Genomic DNA, 25,231 nt, shown 5'->3' with positions numbered 1-25,231 from the left:
GCAACACTCAGATCTGCTCTGAGTTACAGCACAATGGCACTAAATATACAGAACCAACGGATATTGCCAATATCCTGGCAGATAGGTTCAGTGCTAACTTTACCCTTCTGTCATCCCCTAAAGGGCCCATCTCTATACCAGAAGAATGCAAAGTTCCTGTAATCACGGCTGCACAGGTAAAAAACACACCATCCAAAGCCAAGAACACAGCATCCATGGGACCGGACGACATCCCAGGTTGTGTTCTACATGAACTACAGAACGAACTGGCACCCCACCTAAGTACCATGTTCAATCATAGCCTCACCTCAGGCTATGTGCCCACTGAATGGCGCACAGCGACAGTTATCCCACTCCACAAAGGGGGAGCCACCACAGACCCCGGAAACTACTGCCCCATTAGCCTAACGAGCCTGGTCTGCAAGGTTATGGAGCGTATCATCATGGAACTTATAAACAATGACATCAGTAATCTCCAAACTCAGGACCCCACCCAGTTCGGGTATGTAAAAGGCAGATCATGTCTCCTAAACCTGATAGACTTCTTTGAAGCAGTCAACAAAGCCGTAGATGAGGGTAAGGTGGTTCACACAGCCTATCTAGATCTCGTCAAGGCTTATGACACCATCCCCCACTCTAGAATTATAGATAAACTCACTAAACTAGGTATAAATCCCTATGTCACAAGATGGGTTGCCAACTGGCTCAATGACAGAACCCACACTGTGAAAGTAGCAGACTCCGTATCCAGCTTCAGACCAGTGACAAGTGGAGTACCACAGGGTTCAGTCCTGGGTCCTCTCCTGTTTGGTATCTACTTCTCTGAAGTACAGGCGAACACAGAAGGTCTTTGGCTAACGAAGTTCGCAGATGACTGCAAACTAGGAGCCATAATCAAAACTCCAAAAGATGTGGACATCCTACAAAAGGGCCTTGCTGAGACAGATGCCTGGTGTCAAAGCCATGGCCTCAAGCTCAATGCCAACAAGTGCATTGTCATTCCTTTTGGTAAAAACTCAGTACCCATGAACTACCACATAGGTGGTAGTCTACTTAACACCAAAAGTGTGATGAGACCTTGGGACACAGGTGGACAGTAGTCTCTCCTTTGATAATCACATCGCCACAGTAGTCAGGAAATCCTTCTATGTGGCACACCATCACAAAAGGTTTCTCATCCAGGAAAAAAAGAGGTCATTGTTCCCCTCTACTCATCACTCATTAGACCCATTATAGAGTACAATGCCCCTTTTGGTATGTACCTCACAAGACATCTACAACTGGAAAGGCCACAGAAATACCTCACAAAGAGGATTACCAGCCTCAAGGAGATGCCCTATGCAGACCGTCTCAAAAAACTGCAGCTTTACTCCGTTGCATATCGCCTACTCAGAGGTGATCTCTGCCTAACACACAAAGCTATGTCAAACCCAGAGCTTTTTAGACATGCTCCACTTAAAGAAATCCCAATCCCTATGAGCTACACGCTCTAGGGACCTAAACCTCGTCACCACAATAAACAGAACATGCTGGAGGGATAGATTCCTGTCCCAGAGACTTCCCATACTCTGGAATAAACTACCTATCTATATCAAACAAAGCTCCTCATTAGCACTGTTCAATAAAAATCTTGATGATTGGATGGGAGATAGGAAATTCTCCCCAGGGATCACTTCTGTGGCTCTGCTCGACAGTGGCACAGGAAAATAATTTTCTTGGGTGGCAAAAGCCAGAGTACCTTTGGCTAGGCTTATATAGGCCCTAGGGCCAATAGCTTAGTACCTACTATAAGGGTAGCAGGCTGAGCGGCAAACGTTGTCCGAAGCTCCCTGCAGCTACTGTACCCTGAAGAGTGTCTTGTAGTTCCTTGAGATCCCTTTGTAACCTGGTTAAATAGTTGAACGAATGAAGACCAGAGGTCGCTGAACTAAACATGCGCTTCCCATATCTATCCATAATCCTGGAGTCTCTGTTAGGAGGATGGATAGATGAGTAAGTCTCAGACATTTCCTTTTTGGTTGCTGTTGCCACCACCATGGCATCAACTGGAACTTGTTTTTCTTTTGGTTTTTCCTGGTTAGGGGTCGCCACTGCAGAACTCTGGTCCGCTGATTGGCAGTCAATTTTTATGATGCCGAGGTGCCAGCCCGTCACCCAACCTTCAATGAAGGCACGCCCATTCACACATGTCTTTCGAACGCCACTCAACCGTGGGGAGGACATGCAGACTAGACACAAAAGGTTCTCCAGTCGAGAATCAAAAGGGAGAACCTCTTGCTGTGAGGCGACAATGCTACTGCTGCACCACCGCAGCTTACCATGGAATCAAATGGAACACCTTTTGTTAAAAATGGTTTGTCAAGGGGGGCAGAAATTAATTTATTAGGCCTCCTAGGGACAGGCTCCATAGTATCCGGAGACTCCCATGCCCTTTGTGAGACCAGCTGCTTCAGCTCATCGAAGGGAGGAGACACCCAAGAGGTGGAGGGCTGAGACCCGAAAGCCTTCAGGAGAACTGACTCATCCTCAGTAGGGCTTTTGCACTGCCAGTCACCCCTCTGACTAAGGATTTCAAGTATCTCAGCAAATTAGATATCCTCAAAGGGGGACCGTGGGGACTTTTCTAACTCATCTAAGTCAGTATCTGATGTTAGAGACTCCTGATGGGAGTCTAGATGTGTCCTCTTACACAATCTCTTCCTGGGAACCTCATCAGTGGGAACTTTTGGTGAGGTCTCGGAAGAGCAGAGGCCTCCCAATGGGGCTACCTGAGGCTCTGGGTCTCTACGCTTGGTAAGGATGTGTGAGGCAGAAGCAGACACAGGCACTTTAGGGGAGGAGGAAGGCAAACCTGAGGTCGAGGATGTCTTAGGAGACATGACTCTCCTCATGGCATCGAAAGCACCTCTGCTCCGATGTGAGGGGAACCGATGGATCTGAAGATGCTGTTGACACCCCAGGCACCGGGACAGTGAGTTCTGAAACCAGAGGTAGGAGCCGAGCTCATCCGAGCCGAAGCTCTGAGAGGGAGAGTTGGAACTGACAAGTCAGTCCGACTATCCTCCCCGCACCTGACAGAGTGTCAACCCCTAGAGTCCTTGATCAGCACCAAGGATGTCAGAGTGCACGGAGCCAAAGACAATGGAGCAGGAGTCGGCTCTGAGGGTTCCACTATCTTCAGGTCTGACTCCTATGCTTCCAAAGGACCAGCATGGCTCGGAGGAGGAATAGTTTGAGTTGGTGCAAGGGTCTTCAGCTCTGAAGCCATTTCAGTCAAAGCAAATAACATTTTTGCCAAAACCGGTGCCAATAACAGCTTTTGCACCACACGATCCACATCCAGATCTGACAGGCTGTTAAGAGGACCGAAAGGAGAGCACTGAAGGTGGTAACGACTGAAGTAATGGACTCTTTGGAGCTTCAGACACCAGTTCTAAGGACCAGCTCCAAAAGGAAAAGACTGTCGGTTCTGATGGCAGTGGGGCTGAAGTCGAAGATTTTTTTGATTTCTTAGAGTCTGAAGTCTTGGAAGACTTTGAGGACTTGCTGGATCCATATTGGTCACTCAAAGCTTCTTAAAACGAAGGTTTCAACAACTCTCTGTCGATAAGTTTTCTCTTCCTTTCTTGAACTACCCTTGAGGAGAAGGAATGACAAATAGCACAGCTGTCTTGCAAATGCAGGGCTCCTAGACAGTATACACAATTCACATGGCTGTCTGTTACAGACATCTTTTGGCCACACTTTGGGCAGTTCTTAAACCCAGACTTGGGATGCTTGTTTTGGTCAGCCATTGGAAAACTTGGAGAAGAATTACTGTGACACAAAACAATTCTACAGTAATCAGCTATCAAAAGCCTTAAAAAATATCAGGCTAAATCACACACACATGCCAAAATGCAATGTGAATATAAATGCAAATATAAATATGACAGGAAAAGCCTTTACTGTCACCACAACTTTTTAAATACACAATAGCAGGCTATACAGAAAAAAAGGAGATAGCTGCTAAGATATAATGTCCTGTCTAAATATCCAGTCAGACAAAATTACTATTAATAATAAAACTCTAACAGTAATTATAAATTTAAGCCTTTCCTAAACAAACTGAAGGCTAAATACACTACACAGAAAAACTACACACTAAAATGTTTTTAGCAAAATAGTGACAAAGGTCACTGACTAAGCACACTCTAGCAAAGAGTTTAAACTAGGCCTAAAACGAGAGGCCAACTAGAAAAACATTTTAAACAGACTAAGCTGTAAGAGCTATAATAAACCACCTAAGCTATTTAAACTATGTAAATGTAAGTAAGAAATAAGTAGAAAAACAATTTTACTGGCCCGAGCTAATGCAGAACCTCCGATCTATTGCAGTGGCAAACTAGATCTGATGTAATTCCGGGTGCATCATGGGATAGGGACTTGGCCTTGAGCTATTTGAAGACCTCGAGCTTTGCAATTGGCCATATCGGAGCCGAGGGATTGGCTCTCTACCCATCAGTAAAGAATGAATGGCGAGACTGAACAACTTCACATTAGACCACTTCTAGCTAAAGCTGAATAGTACAGATGTTGACAGAAGCTGAGTAATCCTATAGCACAACCTGAATTGAGAAAGTATCTTGTGAATGACTTTGTCTCTGTGAATAATGCTACTGAAAGACATCCCTAATTAGAGTCCAAGCTATAGCTGGTCCGTAAAATAAGAGATGATGACACTCCAAGAGGCAGAGACAAACCCGAACCAGGGATCATTGACTTTGACCGGGTAACTCCTGCTCTAACATAGTGGCTCTGATATCCAAATGGCCCTGAAGTAGTCAAAGTTGCTGCGATCAGGGAATGAGTCGGAACCACAGAAGCCCAAGCAGTTGGATCTGACCCAGGGGGAAGGAGCGCAGCCGAGCCTGAAGACCTCAGATCCAAAGGGGCCAATGAAGGAAGTCAAATAGATGGAATCAAAGGTGTGGGAACCCAACCCAAATGGATAAGGCCTAATTGTATCAGAGTCCGCAAAAACAACTTCATCAGCTGCTCAAAGTCAGAAATGTTAATACTGCGCACTGACCTCGATGACTGAATAAATAAAGCCACTGATGGGGGCTTGGAGGACTGCTTGGAAGTGGATTAACCTGTCTGCCGGATCCAAGCCAGGGAAATTCGGAACTGTGGTAGGGAAGTAGATGACTCCAGCAACAGCTCTGGTGGGGTAGATGGACAGAAAAGGGAAGCTGTCCTAACTAAAAGACAAAAATTATTATAACTATAAAGGTTACTGCAACACTACTAAACCTATAGATAAGACACAATTCCTAAACAAGCACCAACCAACACCACATCACTGCCAAAAGGCGGGAAGTCCATATACAAAACAATATCCTACAGAGCTAACTACCTATATACTATCACACACAGCACTAACTAAACTAATACCAAGAAAAGGGCAAAGGATGTAAAAAAAATCAGAACAAAAAGCAGACTAATAGAATTTCAAAAAGAATACACCAAGCAGGGCCATGATCTAGCTGCTGACAAGAATGGCATCAAACTAGATCTGAGGAGCAGGGAATTGTGTGTAAGGGAGGTGGAACCTGGCGGGTTCTAAATCTGAAGGAATTGGCTGGCATCAGATCAATGTCAAATTCAATAACCCACAGGTTGTAGCTAGATGGAGCAGACATCAAATTTCATATTTTCTTGTATATCTTTAAAAGATGAAGGGTAGCTAATTTATGAAAAGTGGCAAAGAGTATGACATTGGTTATCTTAGAATTAATCAACAATTTGTTACAAAAGGACCATTTGCAAAGATCAATGAAGTTTGACTGGAAGTTCAGTTCTATATTGGTAAGATATTTACTAGATTCAACAACGAGAATATCATCCACATACATCATAATACTAAGATTAAGCAAATCCAGGGGGAAGATCATTAACAAAGAGTGTAAAAGAGGACTGGGCCTGAACCTTGGGGGCATGTCTATATTAAGTATTCCATTCTCAGAGTAAATATTGTTATTGAAAATTTGGAAAAAATACATATTTGTCCCATTCTTATTCAGACAGTATGTCATTTTGGAAATGGAAATTACTGAAAACTTGAAAAAGACATATTGCCAGACTTAATGAAAAACAAATGAAAAAGTGAGGCAAAGGACAGGCTGAATTAGAGCTACTCACAGGTTGCTTTGGCCCCTATCAGGAAAACTGGCATCTCAAGAGACAATGTGTAACCTTGAAGCTAAAAGTAAGGCAACAGATATATTTAAGTATGACTAACATAAACAAACATGCCCCACAAGTGTAAATAGGACCATATTATACTACTCTCTCTCTATCTAATCACTGCTCAAATGCCATGTTTCAAACCATGTAGTTCTCTCTATTAATTGGTGCATTTCGTGTTACTATACATTTGTCATGGACTTCTTCCAAAATGTCATTATTCAGACAATGTAAAAATATTACCTAAATCCGCCTGCACATTTTTTTCAAAATGCAATTACTCATTACATGTAAAAACTGCCACTACATGCAACATGTATATATTGATCATTTCCTTATTCTGTGTAAAAAATTGCTATTAAATGCTATATGTATGTATGTATGTATGTTTTCTTTACTGTAATAATTTTCTGGAGCTTTTCTCTCCTGGCCTCCACTGAAAAATGGTATCATACCCTGTCAAACTTTACTGGTTAACAAAAACAAATGCATGAATAAAATACATCAATGTGTAGACTGTAATAGGAAAAAAAGGTTTAGATCTTATTACTCAAAAAAAAAGAGACTCCATTGTAAGATATACTGATGCCCCTCTAACCAGGCTGAACATGGACAAGATTATTTGTTTATCTGGAGCCAGGATCCAATAAATCAAACATGCACTCAAGTCAGTACACCATAGATACCAGTATGATTCCATCACAGCACACGTAGGTATAAATGACTGAGATGTACCTCCCTTGATTACATGAAGAGAGACATTATGGAGTTTCAGACTGTGCCTCAGGCTGGTATCTGCCTAGCACTGAGCAGTATATTACTGTCACTAAGAATAATGCAATATGAGCAAAAAATAATTGATTTCAGCAACAGTCTGTCTTACTGGTGTCATCCTAGAGGGATCCAATATTTGTCAACTTTGGAGGACATGGTTAGCAGACCATATTGCTCTGTCAACAATGGTCTGCACCATTCCACTCTAGGCTTTTTAATATTGGCTAAAACTTTATTCACCCCCATAGTGCCTTTTTTTAGCAATGAAAAATTAACAAACCTACAGACATAGTCAAATTAACTCAACTGAACCTGAAGGTGTTACTGCTCAATTCCAAGAGCTTAAAGAAGAAAAACATACTCCCTCCAAGCCCTCACACTTGAGAATATAGACATCTGTGCAGTTACTGAGACATGGTTTAAAGTGATAGAGAGTACCCAGCAGTGCAAGGTTTCAGTGCCTTCTACACTTTTAGACCAGTAGCTGCACAGACAAGGGCTAAAGGTGGAGATGTCTCAATATACACCAGTAACAAGCATACCTCTAAGGGTGGTTAAACAGGATAATGTGCTGGAGTTCCTTCAAGTGTAGATCACCACAGACAAAAATTTCATACCATATCCTCGCCAGCTATAGGTCACCTTCCATGTCCAGAAAAGCTCATAATGCATATCTGGCCCTACTGGAGACGCTTTCCATCCAACCTGACACACTACTTATAGGAGAATAATTACCCTTTTACAGACTGGGAGCCCTACACAGCCTCAAATGTACAGGCATAGTAAGTACAAACCCTTGACCAATAGTGAATATGCCCACTACAGGCTCCAAAATACTGGACCTTGTCCTTACAAATAGTGGATAATGCTGCAACCCTCCCCAATGTCTTGTCCTCCTTGGTAAGGTCTGATCATAAAGCTGCCTCCTTCAAAATCAAATCCATAATCCCATTAAGAGTTAGGAACTATTCCAAGGAAAATTACCTTTTATTAAGTGAAGGTTTTTCAAAATTCAAGCCCCAAACCCAGAGAACACAGCAGCCTATGCTGAATTACTTAACAAAAGGAACACAACTACGGCAAAAATTAGAAAAGCTGATTCCCATAAAAATGAATGTTAGAAACCTCAAAAGCAGCACACAGCAATGTACTGAACTGGTGGTTAATGATGTTACATTCACCAAGCCTAGCAATACAGCAAATCTGTTGGCAGATAAATTCAGTTCCAGCTTTACCCCAATAAGTCACTGAATCCCCTCAAGGCAAGAACACTCTTCACAAAGGTCTAACACAGACAAACAAATGGTGCCAAAACAATGGCTTAAAGCTTAATACCAAGAAATGGATTACAGTACCTTTTGAAAAGCTGTCCACCCTGGGTAACTATATCATCAATAAAAGAACCCTAAAAGTTGATTCACTAGTCAGGAATTTGGGAACTCATGTAAACAGTAACCTTCAACCAACATGAGTCCAAGCTAATAAGAAAATCCTTCTATGTTGCTCAACTTATAAGCAAGGGCATGGCATCTAGATCATCATACCACTGTACTCTGCCCTTATCAGATTCATCACACAGTAAAATGCCCCCTTTGGTATTTACCAGACCAGTACATGCAGCAACTGGAACATTCATAAAGGTTCTTTACAAAAAGAATAGATGGAGTAAACACAATGTCTTACACTGATTGCCTCAAAGTCCTGTCTCTCTACTCATACAGACTTCTGAGAGGTGACATTTCCTGGTAAACAAGGCATCCCTGGACCCTGTTTAGATGAACCTTTTGCACATTCACAAAACAAACAGCATCAGAACTACTAGATTAAAAGATTTAAATTTTGTTTGTAACATAAATAGGACATGTTGGACAGACAGATATATCTCTCACAGAAGTCCCATTCTCTGGAACAGGCTCACCATCCACGTGAAGCAGAGCTTTTCCCTATCCTTATTTAAGCACAACTTGGACCAATGGACAAGTAATTAGAAATTCAACTCTGGTCTGGCGTCTATGTCTCTGATGGACAGAGGCAGTCAGTAGATCAGCCCTTATAGAAATCAAATTTGTGGTCACATTTGGGTTGCATGGCTAGGCTTATAAAGGCTGCAGTGGTCATTAGTACAGTATACACCTCTTCTTCTTTCGGCTGCTCCCGTTAGGGGTCGGCAGAGAGGATCATCTGTTTCCATTTTTTCCTGTCCTCTGCATCTTGCTCTGTCACACCAACCACCTGCATGTCCTCTCTCACCACATCCATAAACCTTATCTTAGGCCTTCCTCTTTTCCTGTTACCTGGCAGCTTCATCCTTAGCATCTTTTTCCCAGTACACTCTGCATCCCTCCTCAGCACATGTCCAAACCAATGTAATCTTGCCTCGCTGGCTTTGTCTCCAAACCTTCCAACCTGGGCTGACCCTCTAATATACTTATTCCTAATCCTGTCTACCCTCGTCACACCCCAAGTGCAAATCTTAACATCTTTAACTCTGCCATGTCCAGCTCTGACTCCTGCCTTTTTGTCAATGCCACTGTCTCCAAACCATACAACATAGCTGGTCTCACTACCCTCTTGTAGACCTTCCCTTTCACCCTTACTGATACTTGTCTGTCACAAATCACTCCTGACACTCTTCTCCACCCACTCCATCCTGCCTGTACTCTCTTCTTCACCTCTCGTCCACACTCACCATTACTCTGAACTGTTGATCCCAAGTAGTTAAACTCATCCACCTTCGCCACCTCTACTCCCTGCATCCTCACCATTCTTCTAGCTCTCTCTCATTCACACACATATTCTGTCTTAGTCCTGATGACCTTCATTCCTCTTCTTTCTAGAGCATATCTCCACCTCTCCAGGGTCGTCTCCACCTGTTCACTACTCTCACTACAGATCACAATGTCATCTGCAAACATCATAGTCCACTGGGACTCCTGTCTGATCTCGTCTGTCAACTGGTCCATCACCACTGCAAAGAAGAAAGGGCTCAGAGCTGATCCTTGATGTAATCCCACCTCCACCTTAAACACATCCATCACTCGCACCACAGACCTCATCGCTGTCACACTACCTTCATACATATCCTGTACCACTCTTACATACTTCTCTGACACTCCCGACTTCTTCATACAATACCACAACTCCTCTTTAGGCACCCTGTCATATGCTTTCTCTAAGTCCACAAAGACACAATGCAACTCCTCCTGTCCTTCTCTGTACTTCTCCATCAACACTCTCAGAGCAAACATTGCATCTTAGTGCTCTTTCCTGGCATGAAACCATACTGTTGATCACTAATCATCACCTCCCTTCTTAACCTAGCTTCCACTACCCTTTCCCATAACTTCATGCTGTGACTGATCAATTTAATCCTTCTGTAGTTACTGCAGCTCTGATCACCCTTATTTTTAAAAATCGTTACCAAAACACCTTTTCTCCATTCCTCAGGCATCCTCTCACTTTCCAAGATTTCATTAAACAATCTAGTTAAAAAATCCACTGCCATTTCACCTAAACACCTCCATGCTTTCACAGGTATGTCATCTGGACCAACAGCCTTTCCATTCTTCATCCTTTTCATAGCTATCCTTACTTCCTCCTTGCTAATCCACTGCACTTCATAATTCACTAGCCGCACATCATCCAACCTTCTCTCCCTCTCATTCTCTTCATTCATCAGCCCCTCAAAGTACTCTCTCCATCTGCTCAACATACTCTCCTCGCTTGTGAGTACATTTCCCTCATTATCCTTTATCACCCTTACCTGCTGCACATCTTTACTAGCTTGGTCCCTCTGTCTAGCCAATCGATACAGGTTCTTTTCTCCCTCCTTAATGTCCAACCTTTCATACAACTCTTCATACGCCTTATCCTTAGCCTTCACCACCTCTCTCTTTGCCATGCACCTCATCTCCTTACACTCCTGTCTACTTTCTTCATCTCTCTGACAATCCAATTTCTTCTTCACCAACCTCTTTCTGTGTATACTCTCCTGTACTTCCTCATTCCACCACCAGGTCTCCTATTCCTCCTTCCTCTTTCCAGATATCACACCAAGGACCTTTCTAGCCATCTCCTTTACTAGCTCTGCTGTAGTTACCCAGCTATTTAGGAACTCTTCACTGCCACCCAGTGCCTGTCTTAACTCTTCCATACACCTATGATTCTAAAAAATTAACCCAATGTTTAGTACATTGCTTTCAAAGATGGAAACTACTTTGCCAAATACAAGCAGCTAGATTCAGAGAGGGCACATGGGTTGCATTCTAGAAGCCACACTAATGGCCATCTAGTCTATGAAACTGACAGTTATGTGATACTTAGACTCAAATGTCTGATGAAACCTGATCAATGCACCACAGAGGAACAGGAGCATTTGAAGCATACTTTTAGCTCAGTATGTCACAAATGTCACCCATGGGCAGAATACCATCAACAGTGCCTGCAGGTCGGGCATGAATTCAAGGCAGGTTGCACAACAGAATAATACATAACTGTGGGGAACTGGCAGGAGTAGGTGAAGAATCCTACACAACATGGCACAGTAAGCACTTGAGAAAGGTTGGCGGAGAGGACTAGGACAAACATCATAGCAAGTTGTGCATTTCTGGTAATATTACATTACTCAAAGTATTACTGAGTGTTCTTTAGCTGTGTAGTTGTAGGTAGATAGCAGGTGTTTGGTACAGTCACATCAGCTGTTTTTACTACCTGTGCTGATTTACTTAGGTTAGGTTAAGGTTTCATGGCTGTCTTAGCCTTCTGCAACAGCATTTATTAGTTACCCCTCTCTCTCTCTCGGACTTCAAAGATAAAAAAAGAACCAGAATCTTAATTTGCAGTCAGTATCATACCTCTCAAACGTACAGATTTTTGCAGAAAGTCCAGATTTTTGACTCAAATTTTTGGTCTGTTTTCATCAAACTGTGGTTTTCTGGAAAATCACTGGCAAGTCATTAAAGACTGAATTCAGAAAAATAATGACAGGCATTTGAGTTTCAGGCTTCATACCCTTCAGAAAATTCAAGCAAACATGAAACCTGTAATTCTATCAATGTTCTAAGTTTGTAAGAGCAATATTTAAAAATTGTCCCTATTTTTGGGCCTCTGTCCCCCCATTCTTTATCACTTTGTCCAGATTTCTTGCTCTAAGAGGTTTTGAGCTATGGTCAGGATTCCTTTTATATTTGTAACTTGAGACTGCATACGTGCACCACTTAAGATGCTGAACTGCTAAACGTTCAGGCTGAGGACTTATGACTGCCTCCAACTAATACCAATTCATATTATGAATTCCTGCAGCAATGATCCTTTTATTCAAATATCTACTGTTATGGTGAATATACTTGCATAACTGTACTCCATCTCCCAAAGAAGCAGCCACTTAGGTTCATAGGTCAGTACGTAGAATGAGATAGGTCTGCTTTCTTTTGGCTTTCAGTAATATTTTCTGAATAACAGGTACTGAAATGCAAAAACCTAGTGCTGCATCCAGTATATAGTCACAGCACCTTCGGCTAAAACTTTGGAAAGGGGATGGAAAGTGCAAATACTGGTATCTAATGATTAGAAATCTATCCACAACCCTTTTTTTCTCCATTTATGCACATGGGGTCAGGCTGTCATTAAAACAGTGACAACCACAGACAAAATGTTTTGTTAACTGCCTCTACATAGGTTTGATTTGAAGGGCAAAAAATGCACTTGACCAGTTTAATCCACTGAATACAGATGCAATTGGAAAAACACTCTAATGAATTGGAAATCTAATTCCAAAGATTCTGAGGTTAGAGTCTCAAGGTAGCACAGAATTTTGCATGTCACAGGTAAAACAGATGACACACATCTCAGAGCCCTTAAAAATATTCAGGCCAGCAATGCAGGAGTACACAAAGTACTACAAGAAATTATCTGTCCTTGTGAAGGAAAACGTTTTGCAAAGCCAAGTTCAGGATGACACCTAGGAACTAAGTTCTGAGGTAAGCAAGTATGTGGGCTAAACATTTGATACACACTTATTGGGCCATTAGAATGGCCAAATGGTAAACATGTATATCTGGGGTATTTTCTCATTTCTTTTGGGAATAGGATGGTAAGTACCTTCTAAATCCAAGGTACCATCTAAGCAGCTCTGGGTCTTGATGGCACTAGCAGGGAGTATGTGGTCACCAGGATGAGGGAGTTGCTTGTTCAGGGCCAAATGTGTGCTGGTTGAGCACCCTGGTGAAAACCAGGCAAACAGTGCAGTGTCTCCTTTGAATGGGCAGGCCAATCCTTCGGACAGCAACTCCATGTGGAAATGAGAGGTGCTGTAGCAGAGATTCCAGCTGCATGTGCCATCCATGGACTGTCATTTGGGTGTAGCAAGGGAAAGGCCAAAAATACAAAAATCTCAAACTACTCCTGATGTCTGCCTACATGATGGCCCTCCTGGTCAACCCTACCCGGGGAAAGGGGAACAAATTCATATGGGAGGGGGCTGATAGTCAATTGGTAGCACAACCTCTAAGTAGAGCAAAAAACTCTGAATATGTGACCAGATTCCTGGAGCATCCCATTAGTTTCTGGATCACTATTTCATTTTCACACTCCACACTAAGATGTCATAAAGGGTAATCTCAATACTGGTACAAAAGCAGCAGGTGTTTGCTTATACTGTGTTACACAATAGTTGTACACAGTCTGTGTATAGCGGTGCAGGCTGCTTTGATACCAGTTTTTACCAGAGGCTGTGATTCATTGCAGAAAGGTATAGGAATAACAGCAATTCTTACATTTTGTTCATGTTTGCATAGTTTAACACTTGTGCCCAAAGCAGCCAGACAGAGTGTTACTGACTAGCTCAGGTTTCATATACTGTGTCAAATATCATGCCTTTCACAGCTACTTATAATTTAACAAAAACAGAACTGCAGCCATTCACTTCATACAGTGGCACAAAACTGCAGAAATGCTAAATAAATAAACATTAACTTGATTTTTTATTATACTGAAGTTTAACTCAAACTGATTTTTCCAAAACTAAATTTCTTATTCCAGTTTCACATATTGTTTGAAATAACTGAACAGTGCTGTGTAATGGGGTGTAAAATCTGAGCTATCTGGAATAATTTTTATATTTATTGGCATTTATCGGGATAGCCACTAGGCCAAAATGAGCCCATTTTCAGTCGAGGCCCAGGGAGAAAAGCTAAATAAGAAACGCATTTTGTATATACAAAAACACACAGCATAAACATATTACAAGTGAATTAACTACAATTTGCATAGAAATGTGAGTAAACATATCAACTACATAGCATACACAGTTTACAAAGGTTCTGAGCTTCCATTTACAAAATCGACTACTACTAGCTAAGTTATAGGAGTTGTAAATAAGAGAACAAGTGAAGACAGTACATGAAGGATGAGGGAAACATTAAGTAGTGGTAAAAGCAGGGCGTATATAGGAGAGTATAAAAAAGAACTTGAGACAGAGAAACAGGAACAGTATTGTTAATACTAAACAGAGAAATAAAGAGAGAATGGGTAGTTAGGTACTTATACCAGAAATCAGCAGAGAGTAGATTGTTAGATGCATTAGGAGATGAAGGGAATGACGGGAGGGTGCTGACAGCTAGGCTATGGAAGGATGAGGCTTACTGCAATTTCAGATTCAGGTAGAGTGGAGGTGCTCACACAGACATGGTTTGAAAGAAACAAGGCTTTGAGTGGTGTGAATAGCTAGAGGAAGGGCATTCCAAGTGTTGGCTATTGCCCAGGAGTACAATAGCAGACCAACCGGTAGCTTGGGTTTATGAATTTACAGGAGGCGTTGATTTTCTGATCTTAAGGACCTGTTGAGATTATAGCGGGAAAATAAGGAATTTAGAGCAGGAAAATCTTGAGGTTTGAAAAGTATTTTGTGCATGGATTGATAGTTAGTTGGAGATAGGTGAGGTAGTGGGGCAATTCAAGCCAGTTTAGTGATTTTAGGGGTGTGTAGTGGTGGGTGGATAGGCGGGTATTTGTTGTGAACTCTGCGATTTTGTTATAGTATGTTTTTAATTTAATTTTTAGTGAGGAATGGAGGCTGATTAGCAAGGGGGCGCCACAGACAAGAGAAGAATTAGGTGGAAGCAAGTACTTATTTAATAGGGAGAGAAAGCATATGTCTATGCCTGTAAAGAAGGCCCAGCTTTTGGTGAGCCTTTCTGATATTATGTTGTATGTGTAGGTCAAATTTTAGGCTTTCATCAGTCATGACTCCCAGCAGTTTGGTGTGGCTTAACTATTTAGATTTTTGTGCATTACAGGGAAAGTATAGTAAATTGAGATTTGTTGCTGGAAGTATTTTTCTTGGGTGTAAATATTATGAGTTTGGTTTTATTGGGATTTAGAGACAGATGGTTGTTGTGGAGCCATGTCTCTACAGAGGAAAATGCAGATTGAGTGATGTGTTGTAGTTGTAGTGTATTTTCAGCAGAGCATATAATAACGGTAATAGTGGAGTCATCTGCAGTTTGTACAAGAGACCCCTGATTAAATGACGAATGAAGGTTATTAATAAATATATTGAAAAGTATATTGATAAATATATTGAAAAGCAGAGGTCCTAATATAGAGCCTTGGGGAACACCGGTGGAGTTGTGAATATACGGGGATATGGAGTTGTGCCATTTTACTGCCTGCTCTCTGTCAGATACGTAGCTTTTGAACCAGTTGAGAGAGGGAACAGATAGTCCAATTGTTGAAGGCTGGGATATAAGGAGTGCAAGAGATATAGTATAAAAGGCTTTTGATAAGTCAAGAAATTGAGTGGACACAATCTTCCTGGAGCCGCAGGCTTTATTGACAAGGCAATGAAGGATATTAGGGGAGCTGAAGTACGGGGACCTGGTCTGAAACCACATTAAGTTTGAGATAGGATTTGATTATTAAAAGATAGGATTTGCTTATTAAAAGATAGGATTTGATTATTAAAAGATAGGATTTGATTATTAAGAAGAAAATGCACAAGTTGCATGTGTACACATTTTTCAAGGAGTTTGGAGATGGAAGACAGAATAGCTATGGGATGGAAGTTAGAGATACTGGTTGAGTTACCACCTTTGTGGAGGGGTAGAATATAAACTAATTTCCAAAGGTTGGGGACACAAGATTCTTGAATGGATCTGTTAATGAGTATGCTAATAGGATAAGCAATGGCTTCTGCAGCAATGTTTAGGTATTCTGTGGGTAAACCGTCTGCTGCATTGAAGCTGGGTTTTTAAGAAGTAGTCTTTTTTATGGTTGAGGTTGTGACTGTAGTGAGTATGAATTCAGGCAAGGTATTTATTGTGACTACATTTGTGTATATGGTTGAGGGGGACTGGGACTGTGAGTGTCGAGAAAGTATGTTTTGACCAGAAATGTTTCTGTAGAGAGAGGTTGTGAGAAGTTAGCTGTAATATTAGTTATTGTGTCTATGAAGTAAGAGTTAGAGAGACTTGCTATTTCTGGTGTTTTGTCTGGGTAAGGGCAAAGGCTGCTTTTTGTGCCTGGGTTTAGGAGAGTTCCAACGGAAGTCCAGAAATGTTTAGGGTTATGCTGATTTTTTTGTAAGCTTTAGATAGTATGCTTTATTTTTTTGGATACAAGTCTTTTCACTTGGTTGTGAAGTTGTTTGAATTTTATTTATTTACTTTTTAAACACCTTTATTGAATTATTACTTGTGACACAGGCACATTTACATAAAAGTAATCAAACTGTATTAAGTTAAAATTAACCCACATTATGCTTCACATATATTGCTATATATCGTATAACCTAAGCAACATTATATAAATTATTCAATTCCTTACCCCCCTTTTTTAAACAAGAAACATCTTTATTAAACCATCACTTATGACATAAGCAATCAAACATTTATGTAAATTAAAACAAACCACACCAACACAATCCTACAGTGTTGTGGAACATTTTGAGACAGTTTCAAATCTTTTTTGGGATACAAAATTAATAAAGCTAAAACAAAGGTAAAAGTGGTAAATTATGTAACCACATATGAATTGGTTCAGCAATATCCTTATTTATGGGGACATGATAAAATAAAGTATTTAGGAGTATGGATTAAAATTGATTCTGGTGTGGCAGCTAAAGGTATGTGGAAAGAGACTAAACAAAAGGAAATACAAAAACTGAGAAAATTAAAACATTGTTATATACGGATGGTAAGATACAAGCGGTCAAAATGTTTTAGTCCCTTTAGTCTTATACACAGGTCAGGCATATTTTTATCAACCAGAGGAGAAGTTGTGGATAGCAATTAATTAAGAGCTTTAGGACTTTATCTGGGAGGGAAATACGGCAAGAGACAAGTGGGATAAACTGATTCTTCCAGTAGAACAGGGCAGATTGGGATTACCCAATTTGAAGTGGTATTGCAGAGCTACACAGTTAAGGCTCCCAAACATATCACAAGCAGAAAACTATAATTCAAAGTGGAAATGGATGATGTTGAAACAGGGGGGAAGCTCAAGAAAAAAGGAGAGAATGGGTTTTTGGATGCAGGCCTTTGAGGAGAATAATAATCATACAGAATAATATATGCATAAAGTAGCAGAAAGTATTCTAAGAACTAAGCTAACATGGAAATGGAGAAAAGAGATGTTGCCGATAGGGATGAATGCAGTTAGGGATATAGACAATAGGCAAGAGGAGACTGGAATTTATTGGAGAAAACTGGCAAAGGAACCAAGGTATTGGGAGCAAATAGCTAGAGAGGGAGGTTGGCACAATGGTTAAGGTGGAAGGGGCAGCGTTTGAGTCTCACATGGTGTAATTGGATAGGCTTAAAATGGCCCACAAGGGCACTTAGCCTAGTACTAATCTATGAACCTATCTATAAGATAATAGGATGGGAAAATGCCAAGAATTTATTTGGACTGCAGGTTAGAGATTGCCTTCCCTATCAAGGATTGATATCAGAGTACAGAGTACAGGCAAAGAGAAAGAAATGGGGGGGGTCCTAAATGAAAGACCAGCACTGGTAGAGTTTCTAGTAGAATCTAGAACAGAAGCTGCCATTAAAAAAGGAATAATTAGTATAGCATATAAAATATTACATAACTATAAGGTTAGAAAGGATTGGGAAGAGAGAATGGATAAGCAATTCACAAAGAAACAATACGAGGATATATGTACGTCTCCCAGATATGCAAAAAAATCTAGAAGATTTAGGATTTTTGCTTGGAAATGTTTACATAGATATTTTTATATCTCAAGCAGAGACCAGAAAATTTTTCCTCAGGTAGAAAGCAAATGTTGGAGGTGTGATGGGGAAGAAAGAGGTAATTGGGAACATATTTTCTGAGAGATCAGTGAGTTGGCAGACTTTAAGGATTCCCTGTGGGATGCACTGTCGGAGATGCTAGTTGGGCAGATTTGTGTAATGAGGGAGATGATTCTTCTGAGCTATGATACAGAATTGGAATTGCCTAGACATGGTAAGGCCTTGCTGTCTCTAATTATGGTGGTTGCCAAAAAAGCAATTACTAGAAAATGGAAATCAGAATCTAAACCTGCTATATTACAAGTAGTGAATATAGTAACAGAGATAAAACAAATGGAACTGAGATCTTTAGAAAAAGGTAGAAGCAAACTATATGGGAAAGAATGGGAATTGTGGGAAAAAACATACAGGGGAGGAATGATGTTTTAAGAAAAGGCAGGACTTAAATGAGCTATGTAATGTTTGACTGAAAACAATTGGGTAGATTATAAATGATGTATAATGTTTGCAACTGGGAGTGTGGCAGCATGGTTTGTGATGTAAAATGTTTGAATTTTATTAGATCAGATTTTTTTTTGTCTTTGCCATAGTTTCCCAGGTTTTGCCCCTAGTTAGCATTAGCTCCTTTATAGGTTTAGTTAGCCATGGAGTTTTCAATCATTTGGGGGGGGGGGTGCAAGACTGTCTAATATTTTTAGAAAGGTAGTTTTGAAACAGTTTATAGCATTGTCTGGGGGGAGAGATTTTAGGTTATTGCAACTGATACTTTTCAAGATGTGGTTGAATGTCTGAGAGTTAAAGTGGGATAGGTTCCTAACATGCTTGAAATGATGTTTTTTTATAGAAAGGGGGTATAGTTCAAGTAACAAAGTCAGGAAGATGACCACTTAATGTGTTAGGGAGGGCACCGACTGATGAGATCTTAGTGGGGTGAGAAACTAGGATCCAGTCTAAGATGGAACTTTCCTTTGTACTATTATTATATCTAGTGGGGGTAGTGATAAGTTGAGTGAAGTGAAACAGGTTTATATTTGAAGATGGAATTTTTTTAACTAAAATTTAACCAGCTGATGTTCACGTCACAGAGTATTATAGTTATGTTTTTTATAATGTGGGAGGCCCAAGATAGTGTTTCTTCCAAAACTGGTATATTACTACCAGGGGGGGGAATATATAGGATTATGATACACAGTTTTTTTTTTAGAGTTATTTAGTTTTAGGAAGGATACTAGAATTTCGGGTTTGGAGAACTGGGGGATGTGATCACTACATGGGAATAAAGGTATTAGGGAAGAGGATGGCAACAACACCGCCTTTTCTGTTGGTTCTATCGACCCTTATTGTATTGCAGTTAGGTAGGAGGAATTCTGAATCTTTTATATTTGGTTTTAGCCAAGTCTCGGTAGCAGCAAGAATATCGGGTTTATTATGAGCTAGCCAGGCATGCAGGTTAGTAGTTTTACTGTGAATGCTCTATCGGTTTAGTGTAGCAATATGCAATGATATGTAGCAGTTAGCATGGTCGGCTGTAGTAGGGAGGGTAGTAGTAGCACCTGGGATGGGATGGATGTCAGCACAACGGAATAGTGCTGAAAAAATAGATGAGTGGGGATGTGATAGGTAGATAGGTCGTTTAGAGATGATAATGTGGAGTAAAACAAAGAGCGTTGAATAGTTTGTGGGGAGAATAAAAATCTTACAGCACAGTAGTGGTACCAGGAGGCACCTTTAAAGGAAGTTTTGTGGTGATTTCAGTGGTTCTGTTTCTTTGCCATTTTTATTTTGTTTTCATTCATATTTAACATTAGATTTCTTAGACAGCTAAGGGAAAAGAAGAGAAAGAGTAGAGGTGGCTAAGTAGAATGTAAGCAGGATAGAGAGGAGGACAGACATGAGTGGGGAATAAGTGTTAGGAGAGAGCTAGATGCTGGTAAGCAAGAGGAAAGTTAAGAAGCGAGGAATGCAGGTATAGGGTAGAGATGGCTAGCTAGTTCGAGGGCAAGGGAAAAAACAAAAAACTAATTGGTCTAGTTAAGGGGAATGAGGCAGAATAGGAAGCAGAAATGTAACTATCAAATTTATGTTAGCTGGGTGGACAGGTAATAGCATAAATGAAAAAGAAAGAGAGCGCCAATGGGTCTACACTAATAGAAGGGTACAGTAGCGTGAAGAGGGGCAGGAGTACAATGGCAGCCTGGCAATATGCAGTGGATGACCAAGGACTGAAATATTTCATAAAATACAGGCTAAAATGACACATACATGGCTTAGAAGGTATGGGAAAGAGGCCGCAGAGCTTAGACTTTCAAATGAAGAGATCAATAAGATTGCAGTTTACTCATGCAGGGTTAACTAAAAAGGTTTGCATTATTGAATCTTTATTTTTGTTTTTTGTCTTATTTACAAATCAAACTTCTAACAGTATGGAAAATGGTCCCGAGTCATAGCATGCACATCACCAGTAATCACACAGATAGTTTAGAAAAGGAAAGTATAGGAATACGGGACTCCCTTTATTATCTAACACTGCTTTTAGATTAATAAGCTCTACAAAGCTGTTTTCAATCTAAAAGGAAACAAGAGACATCCAGAGGTGTTGTGAGGCCCCAAGCTGCAAGTGGAGAGACTCACTACCCCTGGAAGGTCCATTATTTCCTTGCAACACCTAAACTGAAGGGCATTATTGCACTTGGTGAGCCCTCTGTTAAATTGTTTTGTGTGTGTTACTTTATTAGTATATACATTTGCTTATATTAGTAATGTAAAAAGTTCATTCATCTATTGTTTCAAAGCTGTTGTTATAGGATATGTAATTACAGTTGGGGTAAATATTTTGCATCTAAAATAAAAGTTATGAAGGTATGTAATAATGTCTCCACATACATACACTCACCACACAAATGCAGAGGCACAAAGTCAGGCAGGCAGGCGCACACACACACACACACACACACACACACACACACAATGTGCCCAGCAACTACAGTGACTTATGGCTAACCTACGAGTTGCTGATGGGTTGCCCGACGAGGAGTTTTATTTCAAAAGTTAAATGTTGCAATGAGTTTTACCAGAACATGTTGCATTCTACAAGTGGGCAAGAACATTTTAGGAGTTTGCACCTTTTCACCACCATGGTGCAACTGTTGAACTGGTATGTATGTATGTATGTATGTGTTTGTATATATATATATATATATATATATATATATATATATACACACATATCTATATATATATATATATATATATATATATATATATATATATATATATATATATATATACACACATCTATATATATATATATATATATAAACAGTACAAACCAGGAACAGTCCACAAATAGCAAATAATTCACCCCTCCAGCTCCTAGAAATGTGCAGCGTCTTCACAGTAAACCAATGCAGGCAGTACTTAAAGCATAAAAATCCTTTATTCACACTTAAACAAGTTAAGCGCTTTCATCACCAAGTGACTTCTTCAGAACAATTTCATTAATAAAATACACATCCCTTTATACTCAGTAAGGGTCACATGATAGTAATTACAAACAATTAACCTCCTAAATTAAATAATTGTCTATATTGATTAAAACCTGCTCCTTAATAGTACTGACTGCTGCATACTGCTAAGAACACCCTAACCATCAATACATATACTTTTTATATACATTAATATTACTAAAAAGTACTAATCTATTCTATATTTCAACATAAAAATGCATGTACATGTAATGCATGTGTGTAAAATGTACCTAATTTATAAACATTTATACAATACACTATCCTAACATTAAAAAAACTTTTACTCTGCACCACATATCTGACTCCTCCTTTTTTATCACAACTTTCTTGCCGTGCTGCATAAATTACTGCACTCCACTTTGCCTTTATATTACTACCTACAGTTGTCCAAAATGGGTTTGATAGATATGTGGTCATTAATTCCCGGGTATACTGAAGCATTTAATTTTATTTGCCACCTTACCTCCTTGTCACTCACAGCCTTTTTCAGGTCACCCCCTCTTATTTTTTCCTCAACTACTTCCAGAATTCCAAATTTGAATGAAGAACAGCCCGCACTGTTCTTTATATGCCTCCAAAGGGCATTATTTTCGTCATTCTTCCTTATACTGTAATTATGGTCGTAGATTCTATTCCTCAAACATCGAATAGTTTTTCCTACATAATAACATGGGCACTGGGAGCAACAAGCCAGGTACACTAAATTCTTGGTCCTACAATTTCCTTTGGCAAAAGTAATTTTGACTTTATTATAGTTCATTAATGTGATATCTTTTCCTTCAAATATGTAATGACATTGCTGGCAAGTCCCGCATTTCTTGGTTCCCCCCTTATTTACTTCCTTGTTTACATTTGTCTTTCTCTCCAATAACCCTTTCAAGTTGGAGCCATTTTTATGTACAAAATTTGGTCCGGTCCCTACTATCCTGGATATTTCACTATCAGCTTTTAGTACCGTCCAATTTCTTTGTATAATGTCCTTTATGTCCCTACAATGAATTGAATACTGGAGGACACAAGCCTTCTTGAACTTATTGTCCATCCCTCCTACATTTTGGTCCCTCTTACCTACATTTGAATTATCGGACCCTGCTCCTAGAAGTGGCTTATATTTTCTTACCCATTCCTTCCCAACATATTCACTGGTATCATTAACCATGTACTCAGGATACCCCCTTTCCATAAAATATTTTTTTACCCTCTCAAGTTCATCCTTCAAGTCATTTCCATTGGAGGTCATCCGCGCTACCCTGATACATTGCCCCTTTATGATGTTCCTTTTTTGAACCCAAGGATGATTGCTCGAAAAATGCAAGTAATTGTTACTAAAGGTTTCCTTCCTGTATATGTTCGACTTGAATTCCCCGTTTACCATTGTAATCCTCACATCCAAATATGGAATGGTGGTCCTGTTCTTATTAAATGTGAACTTAAAGTTCTTACTACAGGTATTGAGATATCCACAAAACTGTTCTAACTCGTCATTACTTCCCTTCCATAATACAAAGATGTCGTCCAAGAAACGTAGGTAGCAGCTCATGAGCTTGTACCATTCCGACTCAAAAATATGTTGTTTTTCCCAATCATACACTACGAGGTTTGCATATATGGGGGCACAAGCGGCCCCCATAGCTACTCCCTTGATCTGTTGATGGTACTCCCCCTCGTAGAAAATGTAATTATGGGCCAAAACTGTCTCCATATACTCAAGTGCCAGTATACTCTTGTCTCCAGTCACTACCCCTAGACTTTGTATACTCTCATGGAACCTCTGTAACCCTTCCTCCTTAGGTATATTAGAAAAGAGGTCTATGACATCTATGGTAACTAGCCAGTTGACTCCTTTGGCCAATCCCGGGTTTAGCCTCCCTAGAAAGTCCCAAGAATCACTTACCAAATGGGGTATTTTCTTTAATGATGGTTTGAGCCATTTGTCAATAACCTTCCCAAAAGGGAAGGTTTTGCTCTGACTACCAGAAATTATAGGCCTAAAGGGGGGATCTTGTATGTCCTTGTGGACTTTTGGAATACCGACAATGGTTCCTATTATAGGATTCTCAACTTTCAAAAACTTATACTGGTCCATATCTATTCTTTCCTCAATCAATAGATCTTCCAACATCATATCATTGTTATTGTTAATAATACATCCTCCGGTGTCCCCAAACTCAAATTGACCTCTTTTCTAATATACCTAAGGAGGAAGGGTTACAGAGGTTCCATGAGAGTATACAAAGTCTAGGGGTAGTGACTGGAGACAAGAGTATACTGGCACTTGAGTATATGGAGACAGTTTTGGCCCATAATTACATTTTCTACGAGGGGGAGTACCATCAACAGATCAAGGGAGTAGCTATGGGGGCTGCTTGTGCCCCCATATATGCAAACCTCGTAGTGTATGATTGGGAAAAACAACATATTTTTGAGTCGGAATGGTACAAGCTCATGAGCTGTTACCTACGTTTCTTGGACGACATCTTTGTATTATGGAAGGGAAGTAATGACGAGTTAGAACAGTTTTGTGGATATCTCAACACCTGTAGTAAGAACTTTAAGTTCACATTTAATAAGAACAGGACCACCATTCCATATTTGGATGTGAGGATTACAATGGTAAACGGGGAATTCAAGTCGAACATATACAGGAAGGAAACCTTTAGTAACAATTACTTGCATTTTTCGAGCAATCATCCTTGGGTTCAAAAAAGGAACATCATAAAGGGGCAATGTATCAGGGTAGCGCGGATGACCTCCAATGGAAATGACTTGAAGGATGAACTTGAGAGGGTAAAAAAATATTTTATGGAAAGGGGGTATCCTGAGTACATGGTTAATGATACCAGTGAATATGTTGGGAAGGAATGGGGAAGAAAATATAAGCCACTTCTAGGAGCAGGGTCCGATAATTCAAATGTAGGTAAGAGGGACCAAAATGTAGGAGGGATGGGCAATAAGTTCAAGAAGGCTTGTGTCCTCCAGTATTCAATTCATTGTAAGGACATTATACAAAAATTGGACGGTACTAAAAGCTGATAGTGAAATATCCAGGATAGTAGGGACCGGACCAAATTTTGTACATAAAAATGGCTCCAACTTTAAAGGGTTATTGGAGAGAAAGACAAATGTAAACAAGGAAGTAAATAAGGGGGGAACCAAGAAATGCGGGACTTGCCAGCAATGTCATTACATATTTGAAGGAAAAGATATCACATTAATGAACTATAACAAAGTCAAAATTACTTTTGCCAAAGGAAATTGTAGGACCAAGAATTTAGTGTACCTGGCTTGTTGCTCCCAGTGCCCATGTTATTATGTAGGAAAAACTATTCGATGTTTGAGGAATAGAATCTACGACCATAATTACAGTATAAGGAAGAATGACGAAAATAATGCCCTTTGGAGGCATATAAAGAACAGTGCGGGCTGTTCTTCATTCAAATTTGGAATTCT

General features: G+C 40.1%; 1 protein-coding gene across 1 annotated transcript in view; it reads right to left on the bottom strand.

The window, feature by feature from the left end:
* Positions 1 to 25,231, bottom strand: part of LOC122813118 (uncharacterized protein KIAA1841-like) — a 1,352,705-nt gene that overhangs the window by 89,962 nt on the left and 1,237,512 nt on the right. The gene's annotated exons all lie outside the window — the stretch shown is intronic.

The sequence above is a fragment of the Protopterus annectens genome, chromosome 1.part1 (assembly GCF_019279795.1).
Source record: "Protopterus annectens isolate FY-2018-M chromosome 1.part1, PAN1.0, whole genome shotgun sequence".
Lineage (NCBI taxonomy): Eukaryota > Metazoa > Chordata > Ceratodontiformes > Protopteridae > Protopterus > Protopterus annectens.
The sequence above is the reverse complement of the archived record's forward strand: the minus strand, read 5'-3'. Positions and strand labels throughout refer to the sequence as shown.